This window comes from Erpetoichthys calabaricus, chromosome 1 (genome assembly GCF_900747795.2).
Source record: "Erpetoichthys calabaricus chromosome 1, fErpCal1.3, whole genome shotgun sequence".
In the NCBI taxonomy this organism is placed as follows: domain Eukaryota; kingdom Metazoa; phylum Chordata; class Cladistia; order Polypteriformes; family Polypteridae; genus Erpetoichthys; species Erpetoichthys calabaricus.
In genome coordinates, this window is record NC_041394.2 from 334,611,613 (window position 1) to 334,629,556 (window position 17,944).

Below are 17,944 nucleotides of genomic sequence, written 5' to 3' on the forward strand. Positions count from 1 at the left end.
ACTTTATAAGCAATTGAATTTACATAACTGTCAATGCATATACTTACTCTGGTTGGTTCGCCATCTTACACCCAAATGACTTGTATAAAATCTTCCTCTTCTTCTTTCAGATGTTTCCGTTACACATTGCCACAGTGGATCATCTTCTTCCATATCTTCCTGTCCTCTGCATCTTGCTCTGTTACACCCATCACCTGCATGTCCTCTCTCACCACATCCATAAACCTTCTCTTAGGCCTTCCTCTTTTCTCTTGCCTGGCAGCTCTATCCTTAGCATCCTTCTCCCAATATACTCAGCATCTCTCCTCTGCACATGTCCAAACCAACGCAATCTCGCCTCTCTGACTTTGTCTCCCAACCGTCCAACTTGAGCTAACCATCTAATGTACTCATTTCTAATCCTATCCATCCTCGTCACACCCAGTGTAAATCTTTCCATCTTTAACTCTGCCACCTCCAGCTCTGTCTCCTGCTTTCTGGTCAGTGCCACCGTCTCCAACCCATATAACATAGCTGGTCTCACTACCATCCTGTAGACCTTCCCTTTCACTCTTGCTGATACCCGTCTGTCACAAATTACTCCTGACACTCTTCTCCACCCATTTCACTCTGCCTGCACTCTTTTTTTCACCTCTCTTCCACAATCCCCATTACTCTGTACTGTTGATCCCAAGTATTTAAACTCATCCACCTTTTCCAACTCTACTCCTTGCATCCTCACCATTCCACTGACCACACTCGCATTTACACACATGTATTCTGTCTTGTTCCTACTGACCTTCATTCCTCTCATCTCTAGAGCATATCTCCACCTCTCCAGGGTCTCCTCAACCTGCTCCCTTCTATCGATACAGATCACAATGTCATCAGCAAACATCATAGTCCACAGGAACTCCTGTCGAATCTCGTCTGTCAACCTGTCCATCACCATTGCAAATAAGAAAGGGCTCAGAGCCGATCCCTGATGTAATGCCACCTCCACCTTTAAAGAATCCGTCACACCTACCGCAAACCTCACCACTGTAACACTTCCCTCGTACATATCTTGTACAACTCTTACATACTTCAGTGCCACACCCGACTTCCTTATACAATACCACAACTGCTCTCGAGGCACCCTGTCATATGTCTTTCTCCAGGTCCAGAAAGATGCAATGCAACTCCTTCAGACCTACTCTTTACTTCTCCATCAACATCCTCAGAGCAAACATCACATCTGTGGTGCTCTTTCTTGGCATGAAACCATACTGCTGCTTACTAATCATCACCCCACTTCTTAACCTAGCTTCCAGTGCACTCTCCTCGCTTGTGAGTATGTTTCCATCTTTATCATATATCACCCTAACCTGCTGCACATCTTTCCCAGCTGGGTCCCGCTGTGTAGCCAATCGGTACAGGTCCTTTTCTCCCTCCTTAGGACCCTGCCTGATCTGTGTTTTTTTACTTTGCAACATGAGTCCCCAGCCAATTTGTCTCGTGCTCTCTACCTAATAAAAACTGATTTCACGACGCTGCCCGATTTGTACTGCACATCCCTAATGTTTTACGACACACGTCATTCGTCAGGTTTGAATTGTACTTGCGAGTCATTCTTCTCTTGCCATTTATCTCCGTCTGTAAGTCGACATCTTACTCAAAAAGATGGCAAATTTGGAATTTTATAATGTCCTGGAAGAATATTTGTCGTCTGAAAATTTTAACTCCAGTCGAATGAAGAGGGAGTGAAATGAAATGCGACGTGTGTCTGTGAACTTTAAAACGGATACATACAGCTTTTTGTAAGTACATTGTATTGATGAAAAAAGCAATAAGGATTTTCATTTTTAGTTGCAGTACGAGCTTCGTAATCTCGTAGTTTTAACGTAAAAATCACAGCATTTTCCATATTTGGGTTAATGGATTAATGAATGTATGTCATTTATTTTGTAACACCCTATTAGCATTAGTTGGTGTGTTTCTTTAAACATTTGTCCACATTTTTATCTTAAAGACTGAACAGCATGCTAGTAATTAAGAAAAACAATGTAATCGAGGTGTTGAAATTGGGAATAGAATTAGGAGAGCATGTCTGACACTGGACCGGTGTAAAGTGTTTCCTGCAAAGCCATCGGTATTTTTTTATTATGTTGATATCAGATTACATCAATACAAGAGTATATCTATAATAAAGTTAACAAATATATAATGATGAAGGCTAAATTACATCCAAGAGTAGCAACAGCTATGTTATTACAAGAAAGCGGGATGCAAAAAATAGCATTACAAATTGTTAATGAAGCAGCTCAGAATCTTACACATTTTTATTGCTTCAGTGTTTTTTCCGTTTTTAAAAGCTATTTCTAGCATATTTAATTTCCATACAGAAATATGTAGTAGGGGGTCTAACATTCTCTACACAGTTGCTGCATTTTCTAACATTTAGTATTCAAAATTGTATACAGAAAACGAATGATACTTAAACAGTGAGATATTGGTTTGTCATTCAAGACAGTAACAGAAATAAATCTTTATAAAAAAATTTGGAATAGGAGCAGAAGTGAAAGAAATGCAAGAGTGGATTTGTCTTCATTTGTACAAAACTACATTTTAGGGATATATGAATGTCATACTTATGAATTAATTTATTAGTTGGGTACTATTTATTTATTATTTTGTAATGGATTTCTTTAACTTTGTTTGGTAGAAAATCTTCTATGGCACAAAATAGGCAATTTTAAAATTTATGTCCAAAGGCATCAGAGAAGTGTGGTGTGCATCTGATGTGGCACAATGACAGTCTAGGCACCTGCTGTTGTCACTTGTCATTAGCTTATCGTTTAAGCTGTTGGTTTAGGAGAAGTGCAAACACATACATTTAACTGAACATAATGGAGAAGGCTTGCCCCTTAGAAATAACTTATTTCTTATTGCTGCTGTTAGAAAAACAATGCCCCTTTATTGTATTTTTTTCCTGACGCTACAGGATACCCGGTGGTAATCAGCCTTCCATGTGGCTGAACAGATGCTAGTGTACCCGATTTCTGAGACACAACTGAATGTTCTTTTCTTCTGCTTTTAAGTGTCCCAGTTCGGGATGATGTGCAGTTCATGTTAGATTTGCAATTTCTACAGGTAAGACTACTGAGGCCTTCAGTTTCAAAAGTAATTTGTGCACAATTCCTGCAAAACCTTCCCATATTTATTACTTGATCAGTAATATTTTTCTGCCTTGAATACTGTACAGTATGTTTGTTCACTCTGTCCAGTGACTAACACCAGCAATCACTAAAAAGGGATGTTGTTCCGTTTTGCAAAATAATATTTATTTTCTTAAGTTACTGTGCTTTGTTGTTGGATTTTGAAAGAGCCGAGACTTCATTTTAACCTAAAACAAAACTAAGGCAGGAGAAAAAAACAAAGCTGTTTTCATGTAAGTAATGACACCTGAACACATCACATTAGAAGTTCAGATATACAGAGATTGTAACACAATGCCAACTGTATGGTTAATGTAATAGAAAAAAAATGATGCTACATAAAATGACAATTAAGTTGGGGTTCTTTCAAAATCCAACAAAAAACCACAGTAATTAAAAATAATATTATTAGTTAGACTTTACTCTAAGCAGAACTTTATCTATTGTGATGGTTTACTTTAGTAATAATTGATCTGCAGGTGTGTCAAGAAAGGAGGCAGAACAAGAAGTAAGGGTACACTTTATTAATGTTTGATCTCAGTGAGTGAACATCATTTATCTACTGTGTTTATGTTTTTATCAGTTACAGTGAAGTAGAAGAGTCCGGTCGTGTTATGGGGTAGCAAATAAACGAGAAGGATGGAGAGATGTGTGCCATGTTGAAGTAGTGGCTGGTCCTCCTGCCCGCACTTCTGGAATCCTCCATCTCAACCTCTGCTCTGATCTGCTGTGCCTTTGCCAAGTGACTACAAGGTATTGGACTATTTTGTTTTTTTTTTCTTCTGAAAACTGTTTCAGTCTCATTACACTGGCTACCTGTCTCACATAGAATTGATTTCAAGGTTCTATTAAATAATTTGAAGGCTTTGAGTCTTTTAGACCCTGCCTGTATTTTGGAGTGTCTGCTCACAACATTTCTTTTCTCAAACGTTGCTTTGCTTTTTATTCCAAGATCAACCATAAAAACTTGTTACTTTCTGTACTCATGTAACAAAATCTGGAATGCTTTCCCAATAGAGAAGTGTCAGGCTACAAATGTTGATCATTTCAAAATTTCTAATTTGGCTTTTTCTTAATTACTTGCATTGGTTGTAATAGATTAGAAATAGTACTGTGTACAGTTTGTCAGATCTGCACTGGGCAGGAACTTCTGCTGTGTTTCTCTGTTGTCTTTTTCCAGTTTATTGCAATGGTGCCCACCTGCGTCTATACTGTCTGTTACATCAACTCAAACTGCCTGTGTTGCCGGAGAGAAGAAAAGTTCACAAGACGTCCTGAAATGGAATTGTGATTGGACTGAGACGGCCACAATTATGTATGCTGGGAAGTGCAGAGGGGGTTGTGTAGGCTTTGGCTTGGGACCCCCAGAGGTTTATTCTCTCCAGCAACCTTGAAAGCTGCAAGTTTGTCTTTGACCCCTGCCATTTGACCAGGCAGTGTATTTATTATAAAAGACAAGGACCCATCCATTTGCTTCTTATTTACTTTTATAATGCCTTCAATTTTCTTTGTAACTGTATATTTTTGTAGATCAATTTGAGCTACACTTGTAAGCAAAGGTGATATAGAAATATTATTAGTGAACAAATGTTAAGGGACAGATCTGGAAAAATGTCAGTTTAAATAGAACACATTTTTATAGAATATTGCTGGATAATAACTCTTTGACTCTGAGTAGTATCTTGTTCATAAAGCTAAAGTAGCATTTTTCCTTTTTTGGCAAATGTAATGATTCACTTTTACTGTGTTCAAAGCCTTGGCTAACATTTTTTTAATACCAAGGTAAAAACCTGTAAATATGTTTGTGTTCCCTTTCCCTAATAATTTTTAACACCTTCCCTTGTTGGCCATTTTCATTGTATTTGTGTTCTAGTTAAATGCATTTATCATTTATACATTTTTATAATTACTGAATTTTCTACTCGTATATGTATGTATGTATGTATATATTTGTGTATGTGTAATTTATTTTTTGACAAACATTGTTCAATAATATTTCACTTTTGTTATTTTTAAACATACCATTTATTTATTCAATAAAAAATGTATGAAAAAGTGTATTGTATTTCCTTTTTTAAAGTTATAAAAATGAACTGGCTCTGTGTTAATATGGGTGAATAAAGCCATTCACATGAGATGAATCTGCACTCAAACAACAGTATGTTATGTTGAATCAGTTACTGCAAAATATTTTATTTTACAGCTGTTAAATTCAGTTCAGTTTTATTGTCTTAATAGGTAAGTTTGGTTTCTCAGGTGGGTTTTACAAAGACACCTTGAAACAATATTAAAAACATCACTAAGAACAAACTTATTACAAATATGAACAACAGCAGCAAACACTGTAAAAAAATTGAAGTGATAACAGATCAGTCACTTAAGTCTGTGGATGTAAAATTAAACTTCTTTGTAAGTTTAACAGCCATTGGAATAAATGAAGATTTGAACCGGTGGCTTTATACTCTTGATTTCTTCAGCATCTTACCTGATTGCACAACTGAGAACGAATTAAAGAATGTGAACAAGTGGACAGTCACAGTTAACACTAAGGGGGGCAGTCAGCACAAAGCAATGCAACAAAGTGTTAATTCTTTTTTTGTTGAAAAAGGGCCATTTACTTCTATAAAAGTGGTTGGCAACATTACGTTTTGTAAACCTGATGCCTTAAGACAAATGGCAATTTTATTAATAATAACTGATATCTAAAGATATTTTTAAACAAACACAATTTGTCCATAGAAATTAATTGCAACAATAGATCAAAACGGAAAGGGGACTTTATATAATTAATTACGTGTACATACTTATATATACACACACACAGTACCTGCCAAATAATACAAGGCGTACACAACATGTGTTTTGCCCTAATTGGGGCTCATCAGATGTGCACAGCTATGCTTCCCCTTACGGCGATCGAACCTTGGATGTCAACGTTACGCTGCTTTGTTTATTTTGCAGGATGAATATTTTCATTATAGTAAACTAATGTGGAACTAAAATGAATATACCGTAATGTCAAGTTGTGAATCGGCATGCACAGTTCAGATCGAGCCATGCCATAAAGTGATTTCTTGTGTTTTTTTTTCATTAAGCACATGCGGTGTGTGTCACTACCTGGTTCCTGTTGCCGGCCCATCAGCGCGCGCGTGCGTATTGAAAGGCTACGTCATTGCACACTTTACGGGGCTCCCCAATCTGTTTAACGCATACGTGAACACTTTACGGCACGCTAGGCTTTCAATACGCCTGCGCGCGCAAATCGGAGAGGCACGCTGCATGTTAAGGCTTTCAATACGGCTGCACACGCGGATCTGGTAACGACAGGCATAACCAGACAATCGGATTGGCTGTATATCAGAGATGCGGAGTGTTACTGGCAATCGAGTGACTGACTGAAGGTGTCATGCTTCTCGGAGAAGCAATTCCCCAGAAGACAAGCGGTAGGCACTTGTATGCTGTAAGCAATCAAAAAGGGAAAAAGTGGTGCCGGAGATATATTTTGTAGTAATCGAATACCAGGTTAACGAGCTCATAATCTCTGTTGTGTGCTTTTGTCTCTGCACAGAGTGGCGTTCGGATGGCCACGGAGTAGGAGCCCATCCGTAGTCAGAAGTTGCAGAAGAGCGAGAGCACCGAGGCGTGTGCTGTTTTTACGAGTCTGTCTTTTTAACGAATCTGAAGGTCCACATAAATTTTGCCCTATTTTGAGTATGCAGTCCGTAGATGGCGTTGTTTGCCTATTATTTAAAATTTTATTTGAATGCTGTAAATCGACACATCTTCCTTAGTTCAAAAGGTTTTACACCTTTTTTGACCATATAACAGACGTGTCCTAGTATATATTTACTGAACTAGAAGAAATGCTGCCGCCGACTTTAACCTTGTTTTTTGAGAATACTATGGGATGGCTGTCTGAGCAGAACCATCCATCCATCCATTTTCCAACCCGCTGAATCCGAACACAGGGTCACGGGGGTCTGCTGGAGCCAATCCCAGCCAACACAGGGCACAAGGCAGGAACCAATCCCGGGCAGGGTGCCAACCCACCGCAGGACACACACAAACACACCCACACACCAAGCACACACTAGGGCCAATTTAGAATCGCCAATCCACCTAACCTGCATGTCTTTGTGCTGTGGGAGGAAACCGGAGCGCCCGGAGGAAACCCACGCAGACACGGGGAGAACATGCAAACTCCACGCAGGGAGGACCTGGGAAGCGAACCCAGGTCTCCCAACTGCGAGGCAGCAGTGCTACCCACTGCGCCACCGTGCCGCCCCGTCTGAGCAGAACGTGACAAGTATTTACTTTCCTGTTTTACACTGTCTTAACAATTAAGACACATGGGTATGAAAATACGTGTGTCTTAATGGATATATTCAAAGTCAGAAGGCATTTTACTATGGAATTTTAACTGTGGCACTAAACACGGCATGTGTGAATCGATTGTCAACCGACAGCAGGTTCTACTCCGTTATTATGAACTTTTCTATGTTACACTTTATCAGAATTATAATGCAGATAATTATGACGTCCTCATGATGCTGCAGTATATGATGGTGGAGTGGTACTATCAGCTACAAAGTTTCTGGGTACATACATTTTGAGAAGAATTGAATTATTTAGAAGTTTGCTAGTGAGTCATGGTCTTGCATGTTTTTCAATGATGGTTAGTGTTTTAGGCTTGGCTATCTCTTTTTTTATTTGGACATTGTGGCTGTCCCGGCCTAATTGCAAAATCAATCTGGCAACGTGCCTTGCCATTTTCTGACACGAGCATCAAATTGAGAGAGTTGTTCCAAAAGTAATTAGGCAAGATCAGATAAACTTTATTAATCCCAAGGGGAATTTTAGATACATACAGCAGCAGAAACGCATAAAACAAAAGATACAGACTCGCAGGAGAAACAATACAATCAAGCAATCAATAAATAATGTATATTGTTCTGAAATTGCAAAATTAAATTGGAGTATTTGCATTTAGTTTGGGATGTTTGGACAAAGCACTGAATTGTCTGATAGCAGCGAGCAAAAAAGATGCTTATTAGTAGACTGGGGTGGAATGAGCCTGTGCCTAAAATTGCTTAAGGAGAGTGCCTCCTGCAGCAAATGGACGAGATTTTTTCATCAGGGCATCCAATTTTGCCACCATTCTCTTTTCCACAGTAGCTTCCAGTGTGTCCAAGGAGCGAGCTTTTCTGATAAGTTTGTACAGGCATTGTATATCTTTTGAGGATACCACTACATAGAAGAAGATACTGGCTACTACTGCTTTATAGAACATTTCCAGCAGCTTGCTACATACATCAAAAGACCTAAGTCTTCGCAGAAACAATAGTCTGCCTTTGCCCTTCTTGTAACATGCCTTTGTTTTGTCAGAACAACCCAGTTTGCTCTTTATACGAACCCCTGGGTGCTTGTAGCTGTGCACCTCTTCCATGTCCACCGAAAAACAGAGAGTGGCCTCAGAGGCTCCTTACTGCACTGGAAATCCACCACAAGCTCTTTTGTCTTGCTGATTTTGGGTTGTAGGTGGTTTTCCCTGCACCACAAAATGAATTTCTCCATGAGCCTCCTGTGCTCTGACTCATCTACTATTATTACTGCAGCCTATGATGGAGGAACAATCTGAAAATATTTGTAAGTTGTAAGTGGGAAGTCCTTGAACCTCACAAACTGCTGTCTGTTGGTAAAGAAGTCCATGATCCAGGTGATTGTGGGGGCATCAAGATGCAAGGCCTTGAGCTTTTTCCCCAGTCTGTGAGGTAGAATGGTGTTAAAGGAATTGGACAAATCAAGGATCATTATCCTTACTACTAGACATTAAGCCCGTTACAATAACGGGCGCTAGAACAGTAGTGCCTTCTCTTTGAGAATTTTCTTTACGCTCATTTTCCTGTTCATCTATAGATCTATTTGCTATTCTGAGCCTTTCTCTTTTAGAGTTTTTCTGACGCTCATTATATTTTTCTTCTTTTTTGGGTGGCATGTTTTTAGTAGATAGTCACAGTAATATAGGCTTGTACGTCTGTAATATTTTCTGTTACAGTAATACTGGCTTTTATGTGGCTGTAATATGCGTCACTGTATTGTGTGCCTTTAATTTTCTCTCGCAGTAATACTGGTTTGTATTTCCGTAAAATGCCTGCAATTTTCTCTGACAGTAATACTGGCTTTGATGTCCGTAATATGCGTTTAATTTTCTGTCACAACAGTGGGCAATCAGCAGATTCTCCCCAGCAACTGATGTAATGTTTGGCATGTAGTTAATAATCGTGCTTGTGGCGTCTCTCCAGCAAGTACTGTGCAGTTCCCCAGCAAGTATTTTAATCTGTGCTGGCGTGCAGCAGATTATTGTATGTGTGGCGTCTCCCCAGCAATGGATTTTATGTGCGCGAAAATAAATCTACCTTTAAAAGTCATCCTATTGTAATATCATGAAAATTCGTATATTTAGGAAAACCCCATCAACGACTGCCACTTTCCACTTTACCGGGCCAGGCTTCTTAATCGCAAATCTGACATCCTCAGAGTGAACACTTGCACAACAACAAACACTAATCCCACCTCTTTGGGGAAGCTGTTCTCCACGTTTCAGTACCCAATTGGATATTTCGTGCCTTTTGTTTTAAGTCTTACCTCATTTCCAGAAATCCGATTGGATTGACTGCGCAATATTTTATAGGTCCCGCCCTCTCTGTCTTGTGTGACGTGTCAGGCGGCCTTTGAAGCATCACACCGTGCCCCGCGCATGCGCATTTTACCAGAAGACACACACACATGGACACTGGATGCACACGGGTTTTATTAAAGAGGATGGTGCTGGCGAGCTCTTTAGAGTACTGTCTTTGTGGTCCTCTCTGTGTTATACCATTAGTACTTTATTATTACTGGTGTTCAAAATTGTAATATTTATATTAACGATGCATAATCGTGGCGGATTTTATACTCCAGAGAAATGACGCACTCGCCCTCAGAAGCACGAAGAGGTATAAAGTAGTAGTTTGAGTTGCCCAGCTAAGACCTTCTCTGTTAGCCGAGCGGCTTTGCATGCCCATTGGGGAAGGCTCGGGAAGTTTATTACATTATCATGACAGTTAATCCTGATGAAACTTTTATTTATAATTAATATATTTTTGCACACACGTTCAGTTTACCACCATTTAGATAGATTTAGCACAAAAGTTTACTACTAACACAGGGTTGGGGGAGTGGAAAGTGAGTAGAGTCAAAAGAGATGCAGCTAATCGGCGGTGTCATCTTATGTCTCAGGTTGCTGAATCTGTCCGAGGCCTGAAACTGTCCTAACTGCAGCTGGACTCTTTTGAGCTTTGTCCTCCACTTCCCAACTCTGGCTCCTCGAATGGAGTGAGGTGGCTCTTTTTTATAGATTACCCAGAAGTGCTCCAGGTGTCCAGTGATCTCCTAACAGGTGTTCTTCCGGGTATGGCGGCAGTCCTGCAGTGGATGGCTCAGCCATTCCCGTTGTGCCCATATGCCCCAGCAGGATTATGCTTCCATGCTTCAACCCCTTGGCACCATAACAAGCCAGGGGGACTGCCTTCTGTTGTCCCAGGAGAGATATTGCCCCATACAAGCACTCTCTCTCTCAGTCCTTCCACAACATAGACATTCTGGCTGGGTAAGAGCACCGGGTGTCCATCACACTTTTACTGTCTCATGTAGACTACCACACATAAGTAAAGCGAGAGTCTAAAACACACTCTGCAAAATTTACTGGAATCATTCTGTAAAAAGTGCCATACAACAAGAAATTACATTGCAAAAGATACTGTGCAAATTCAAAAAGTTGAGAGGAATGGTTTCAAACAACGTTTCAATGCTTTAGAACCAAGATACACACTGCCTGGCTGAGTTACTTCAGTCAAACATCTCTGACTAAATTGTATGATTTTTGTCTCCAAATCTCTGGCACATAAAACGCAGAAGGTTTCACACTTTGCCGCAACAATGGATATATGGTCAAGCCGAACATCTGAGCCATACCCCTCTGTGATAATGCAATTCATCTATGAAACCTGGCAACTGCAAAGCTACTGTCTGCAAACATCCTACTTCCCAGAAGACCACACAGGCGACAGCATTGCACAACTTCTGAAAGATGCACTGGCATCATGGTCACTGTGAGAAGGCCACATAGTTTGCTTGACAACAGACAACAAGGCTAACAAAGGAATGTTGTAACATGTAACTGTGCTGCACTGAACCCAATGCTGGTGACAGACTGGTGTTTCTGTCACACAACTTGGAGTTTCCTCAGTTGAATTTTACAATTGATTTATTTTTTCTGATTATATTTGTGCAATATTGGACAAACTTAAAATTATTAATTTCTTTGAAAATGTTATAGACTTGGTATTTTTGTGTCTCTGTGCAATATATGGCAGAAGTTGTTTACAAATGGTATAGTTTTTTTCCTGTGCAGTATTTGACAGAACTTTGGATTTTTACACTATAGTACAGTATGTTATGTTTTTTTCTTGGTTGTATGCTGCACAATTCACCTTAGAGCAGTTTATACTTATCCAGCTTTATCCTGTAGTTATAATTAGTATTCCCTTTGGATTTATATCTTGTTTACATTAAAAGTACTGTAAGTGTCTGTTTAAAATGCTCTCATTTTAATAGTTTTGTTGGCCTTAGTGCAGTTTTTGTGTAAATCCTGTAGGCCACTTTGAAAAGGTTTACTCATACTTGCACTGTTTGATCTCAGTAATTCTTTGACTGGTGATTTTAATGTTTTTGTTATTTTACTTAATTTTTAAATAAATAAGACCTTTTTTTCTTGACTATTGTTTTCTTTAATCTCATTAGTAAGCTACAATTAATATCCTATTAACAAGACCCAGCTAGATCAATAAGGCTTTTACAAACACGTTTTTAAAAAATGCAAAATGTTGTCTAATTATCATTATTGTCAAAGTACCAGAAAATATCAAGATACAACTTTTTGCCAATATCACAAACCCTTAACTCCAAGTTATTTAAGCATAAATTTTGTTAGCTCCACTCTGTACATATATACACACACTAGGGGGCTTTGCCCCCTGCTCGCTTCGCTTTCCAACCCCTGGGCTGGCGCTACGCACTAAACACTTTGCAGTTCTGCCGCTCGTGTATGGGTAAGTGGATGTACAATTTAAACAGATTGTTATTTTCATGAGAATTGTTACGTATGCATAATAGAACTAACTATTTTACATTACAGCGAGTAATTAACCATATTAAAAAAAAACTGTAAAATGTAATAATTTGAAAGTAAATTATGTTTTTATGTTGCGTTAAGTGTTATTTGTTGCATTATACGATTTCATTCTGTTTGGCTTTGAAATTAATATGCAAATACTTTTTAAACTTGCACTTTTACTGTAAACTTAAGTAAAAACAATGTTTTGAATTAAATTTTCATCAATATCATATTGATTTTTGATTCTGTGCTTTGCCCCCTACTTGCTTCATTTGCCAACCTCCGGACTGGCGCTACGCACTAAACACTTTGCAGTTCTGCTGCTCACGTATGGGGATGTGGATGTATAATTAAACAGATTATTTTCATGGGCATTGTTCCATTTGTGTAATAGAACTATTTTACATTACAGCAAGTAATTAACCATATTAAAAATAGTAAAATGTAATAATCTGAAAGTCAATTATGTTTCATGGTGTGTTAAGAGTTAATCGTTGCATTATACGATTTCTTTCTGTTTGGCTTTGAAATTAACATGCAAATACTTTTTAAACTTACATTTCTACTCTAAAACTTCAGTAAAAACAATTTTTTTAATGAAATTTGTGTCAATATCGCATTGGTTTTTGATTCTGTGTTTGGACTTTAATCGTGACATCGCAATGTACAACTGCTTGTGACTGAATTTCGTTTCTTCCTCTAATCAATAAACTGACTTTTTTAAATGTTTGTGTCTGTGATTTGTTAATTGTCTTTGCAAAAGCTTGTCTAACGGGAAACTGTTAACGTTTTAATTCGAATGGCACATCAAGATCTCCTTTACTGTTTAAAGTTATTCTTGGGAGATGTACTAAATTACCTTTCTTGGATACATCATTTTTTCAACAGTATTTCGGGTTGCGGAAGACTGGATGGTGTTAACGGTTGTAGATATTCTACAGGATATTGTAAGTTGATGTTTTCATCTCCCGCACGATCACCACCAATTGTTTTAGCATAGTCTATTGATACACATTTAACCAATTTGCAGTGTAACTGATGTACAATTTCAGGTTAATTTGTTTGACTTATTTTCTTGGTGCTAGGATTGCCCGTGTACTCATTTCCTCTGTTGATAACCCTTTGGGATGAAATTCTTCAGTAAGATTTTAAATAATATGTCTTCTTTAATTGGGAACTTAATGTGAGGGAAACGTAAAAATTTATAAGAGCTGAGAGAGCAGGATCTTGTGGTGTTATGGGTCCACAGCTCTCCAGCAAAGGCCAGTTCGTTTTTAAATAAATAATCACCGCGCTCGCGGCTTAGCAAGGGGGCGTGGTGACTGTAGCGAGCCGCAGGGCGATCTGCGGTGTGGGCGTTTCTCACCTAAGTGCACAGGTGCGAGACTGCCCACATCCGTGATCGTTCCTGTGGCTAATGGGCTGCAGCTGCCATGTCCTCTCCGCATATATAGAGAAACGCGAGCAGGTTAAAGGGGAGAAAGAAGTAAAAGGAAAGACAGAAAGAAACAGAGGTTGCAGGAGGAGGCAGGAAGCAGTAGAGAGAGAGAGAGACAGAGAGAGAGTCGGTGCGGGAGAGCGAGTGAGTGCAGGCTCGCGTGCAGCTGTACAGGTAGCTTGGGTGTTAGGCCGACACCCGAGGAGTAGCAGTAGTGGTCGCTCCCGCAGAGTTGATTTTGAAGGGCGGGAGTGACCGGAAGGTGGATGACTCTCCGCATAAGGCCGCGGACGGCAGCGGGAGTTGGGACTTGGGGTGTGTATTCCCCAGCGTGGGCGCCCCAGTCGCTGTGGAACCCAAGTCGCTGTCTGGAGGACTCTCCAGGAGCCAGGGGTCGGTGAGGCGATTCAAACAGCTGAAGCAGGACAGTGCAGAGAAGGTCAGCTGCATGTAGAGCAACTCCCCTGTTGAGAAGCCCAGGTGGGAGAAGCAAGGGGGGCCGCCAGTAGTAGAAGGATGCACCGGATTTTTAAAAGGACAGCTTTCTGCATGGTTTTAACCTCGTTGTTTTAAAAATGTTTTCTAATGGATTTTAACCTCCACTTCAGCACTAGTTTTAAGGATTATTTATTTAAGGAAGTTTATGAAAGAACTGCATAGCACTTTAACTTTGAACACTACACTGTTGCACTTTGGATTTGTTGTTTGAATAAAATCACTTTGCACTTTTATACATCATCCCCTTGCTCAATTGTTTATTGCCTCACTGTCTAGCTCATCGGTGACATTACCGATGGTGTTGGGTTCAAGGGCTCCCTAACAGCCGATGGGAGCGTGGAGCCCGAACCCACATCGTCACAGATCTGTGTCTGTCAAAAGCATTCACACGAATAAGTGGTGAGAGTACCGTGCGCATGGTTGAGAGGTGGGCGGGACTTGAAAAAATCTCATGACAAAAGTCTCGTTTCACGGGACTTGTAAACATGTCTTGGAAATAGTCTTGTCTCAGGGTTTTTTTATATAATGATGATATATAATATATAAAAAAATTTACTTTTTGTGTAGTATTCTTTCACGTTGTTACTTACTTACTGGTTTCCACATAAGCTTGTGGTTGATGTTAAAATCCTCCTCCTTGCATAGAAACTGTTAAATGGCTAAGGCCCTGCTTATCTACAGTATCTGCGCTCATCATTTCATACAAACTGGAGTACACCTTACAGTGTCAAGATCTCAGACCTTTAAGGATTTGAAGCATTAATAAAAGACCAGTGGAGGCTGCACTCTGCATTATCTACCACCTTTTATAAAAGACTCCCATTCAGCTTGGCTGAAAATCTACTGCTTCAGCAGACTTATTAATAACCAGTAATGGCGCAATGCACGATAACGTGCAGTGAATACACTTGACTTGAGCATTCCTAGTTTTCATACTCTTTCTCTGTACGTTTAGCATTCGTTTCCTCAGAGGTTGATGCGTTTGCTGCATCCTGAGCAACTCTTCTTTTCTCCACTCTAGCAGCCTGCTTCTTCTCTTTTTTCGTCGGCATCTTTTCACGTTAAAACTGATTCAGTGTTTATGTAGCAATTACTTTTCCTTAATTTTTCACTTAAGTGTTCAATCTGCCTCAAGAATGATTTAAAATATGAAGAGGTAGGGGAAGTCATGGCGAAGATTATAGGAATGAGAACGGTGCCCATACACATGCGCTGCATGTCTGCCCTGCTAGCCGCTGCCAAGAGTTGATTCTATAATAAAATAAAAATATAAAGAGAGGGATAACCTTGGAGGTCAATCATCACCCCGAAAGTGGACAGTAGATGTCACGTAATATGTGTGTACCAAATTTCAGGTCAATAGGTCAACCAGTTTATGAGGTACAGGTGATTTACAATCCTGGACAGACAAACGGACAGCCACGGTAGTGTATTATATAAGAAGTTAACTTCTGCCCAGATATTATTATTATCTGTTATTATAGCACTCCTTTTGTTTGTCAATTTTATATTTCTGTACAAATAACTATTATGAACTGTTAATGTCTCTTTTCAATTACTTTTCCCTTCTCTGTATTATGATATAGTCCTAGGCGCCATTGGTATATTGTCAAGCAATTTTCTTGCCCATGGGAAAGACACAAAAAATACTTAGTAACCTTAGAATCCACGAATGAAAGAAATCAATCTTCTTTGACTTCCCAGTAGCGTAGAATGCCCTTGGATCAGTTGGCTGAAGTCTCCAGAGCTGTGTCTGTGTTGGACATTGTTTATATGTCTACATTATAACTGACTAGACCGCCACATGTTTATTTTCAGTAGGCATTCAGCTGACTGGAGATTTTAGTTTCCTCTCGTCAGTCGAAGTGTCACATTTCAATACTAATGCCAATGCATATGTTGTTAAGATCAATGTGTCAAACATCTTGAAATTTCTTTTTTTATTTTTACTATGTGTTTTACCCAGTCTTTATTTTTCTGAATCCATCCTGTAAATTGTAAAATGTACACTTTCTCAGTAAATTTTTTGCATTGTTCTAAACCTATTCTCAGTTAAGAGAGCTATTCAAAAATAAGTTGAATTAAAGAGCAATCAGTAACATTTATTGGTGAATGATACACAGTGCGGGATTGGTTGATAACACAAGGTAAAAGCAATGTGCATTCTGACAGATCTTTGTAGATGGATCAGTAAACATATAAGAAAAGGCTTTACAACCCCTCTATGAGGAAAAAAAATAATTTTTTACTAGAATGCCTTGTATTGTTGTTCATGTAAAAGTCATCCCTCTAAATCTAAATGTGGACTATTGTGTGCAGTCTGTGAACTATGAGGAACGGTTAAAGAATGTGATTAAATGTGTTTAGTTCTTTTTGATGCAATCTTCAATTCATTTTACTCTCTTCTGTTTACAGAGAAAAAGAGAACCTGCCGTTTCCGGTAACGTCTATAAAGTGAAGGCAAGTGTCCATCTATCTAGGAGCTATTAGAGATGGAATATAAATGGGAATAAATTGACTCAGAAGAGACAAGTAATGTGTGATGTGCTATGCAGATCACTGTTGCCGTTTCAGAGTGGATCCTTCTAGAATCATTGTGTCCGAGTGAAAACCAAACCATTGGATTCTGACATAAAGGAGACTGAGAAGGCATTATGTTCATTACGTTCTACAAAAGGTAATATATGAAAATAATTATAAAAAAATCAACGTAGCTTCAGACTTCACAGTTTTCTGTGCTGTGTTGCTTCACAGTTGGTTTTCTGGTCGGGCGCTGCGTTGTCCACTTTTTAAGTTTAACTTTCCTGGCACACGGAAAGAACCATAAAACGGCAGCACCTCTCAAAAACTATTAACAATAAGCAGATCAACAGAAGTCTAGTAACCAGTTGCATTGGCCAGCTGGAGTGAAGGACACGGCTTATGTTTGTGTGATTGGTGGGTTTTAATTTATACAGATGCTGTTCATAAAATTAGAATATCATGACAAAGTTGATTTATTTCAGTAATTCCATTCAAAAAGTGAAACTTTTATATTAGATTTATTCATTACACACAGACTGATGTATTTCAAAAGTTTATTTCTTTTAATGTTGATGATTATAACTGACAACTAATGAAAGTCCCAAATTCAGTATCTCGGAAAATTAGAATATTGTGAAAAGGTTAAATATTGACGACGCCTGGTGCCACACCGTAATCAGCTAATTAACTCAAAACACCTGCAAAAGCCTTTAAATGGTCTCTCAGTCTAGTTCTGTAGGCTACACAATCATGGGGAAGACTGCTGACTTGACAGTTGTCCAAAAGACGACCATTGACACCTTGCACAAGGAGGGCAAGACACAAAAGGTCATCGCTAAAGAGGCTGGCTGTTCACAGAGCTCTGTGTCCAAGCACATTAATAGAGAGGCGAAGGGAAAGACAAGATGTGGTAGAAAAAAAGTGTACAAGCAATAGGGATAACCGCACCCTGGAGAGGATTGTGAAACAAAACCCATTCAAAAATGTGGGGGAGATTCACAAAGAGTGGACTGCAGCTGGAGTCAGTGCTTCAAGAACCACCACGCACAGACGTATGCAAGACATGGGTTTCAACTGTCGCATTCCTTGTGTCAA

At 39.2% G+C, this 17,944-nt stretch overlaps 1 protein-coding gene across 2 annotated transcripts in view; it reads left to right on the top strand.

Moving 5' to 3' along the window:
• LOC114664744 (zinc finger protein 345-like) overlaps positions 1-17,944 on the top strand; it is a 292,505-nt gene that overhangs the window by 101,708 nt on the left and 172,853 nt on the right. Inside the window, exon 1 of one of the 2 annotated variants that reach the window (XM_051925501.1) lies at positions 6,447-6,619. The exons of the other annotated variant lie outside the window; for it this stretch is intronic. The gene's annotated coding sequence lies outside the window, so the exon portion shown is untranslated. Of the gene's footprint in view, positions 1-6,446; positions 6,620-17,944 lie in introns of those variants that run through there. 2 annotated transcript variants of the gene reach the window in all.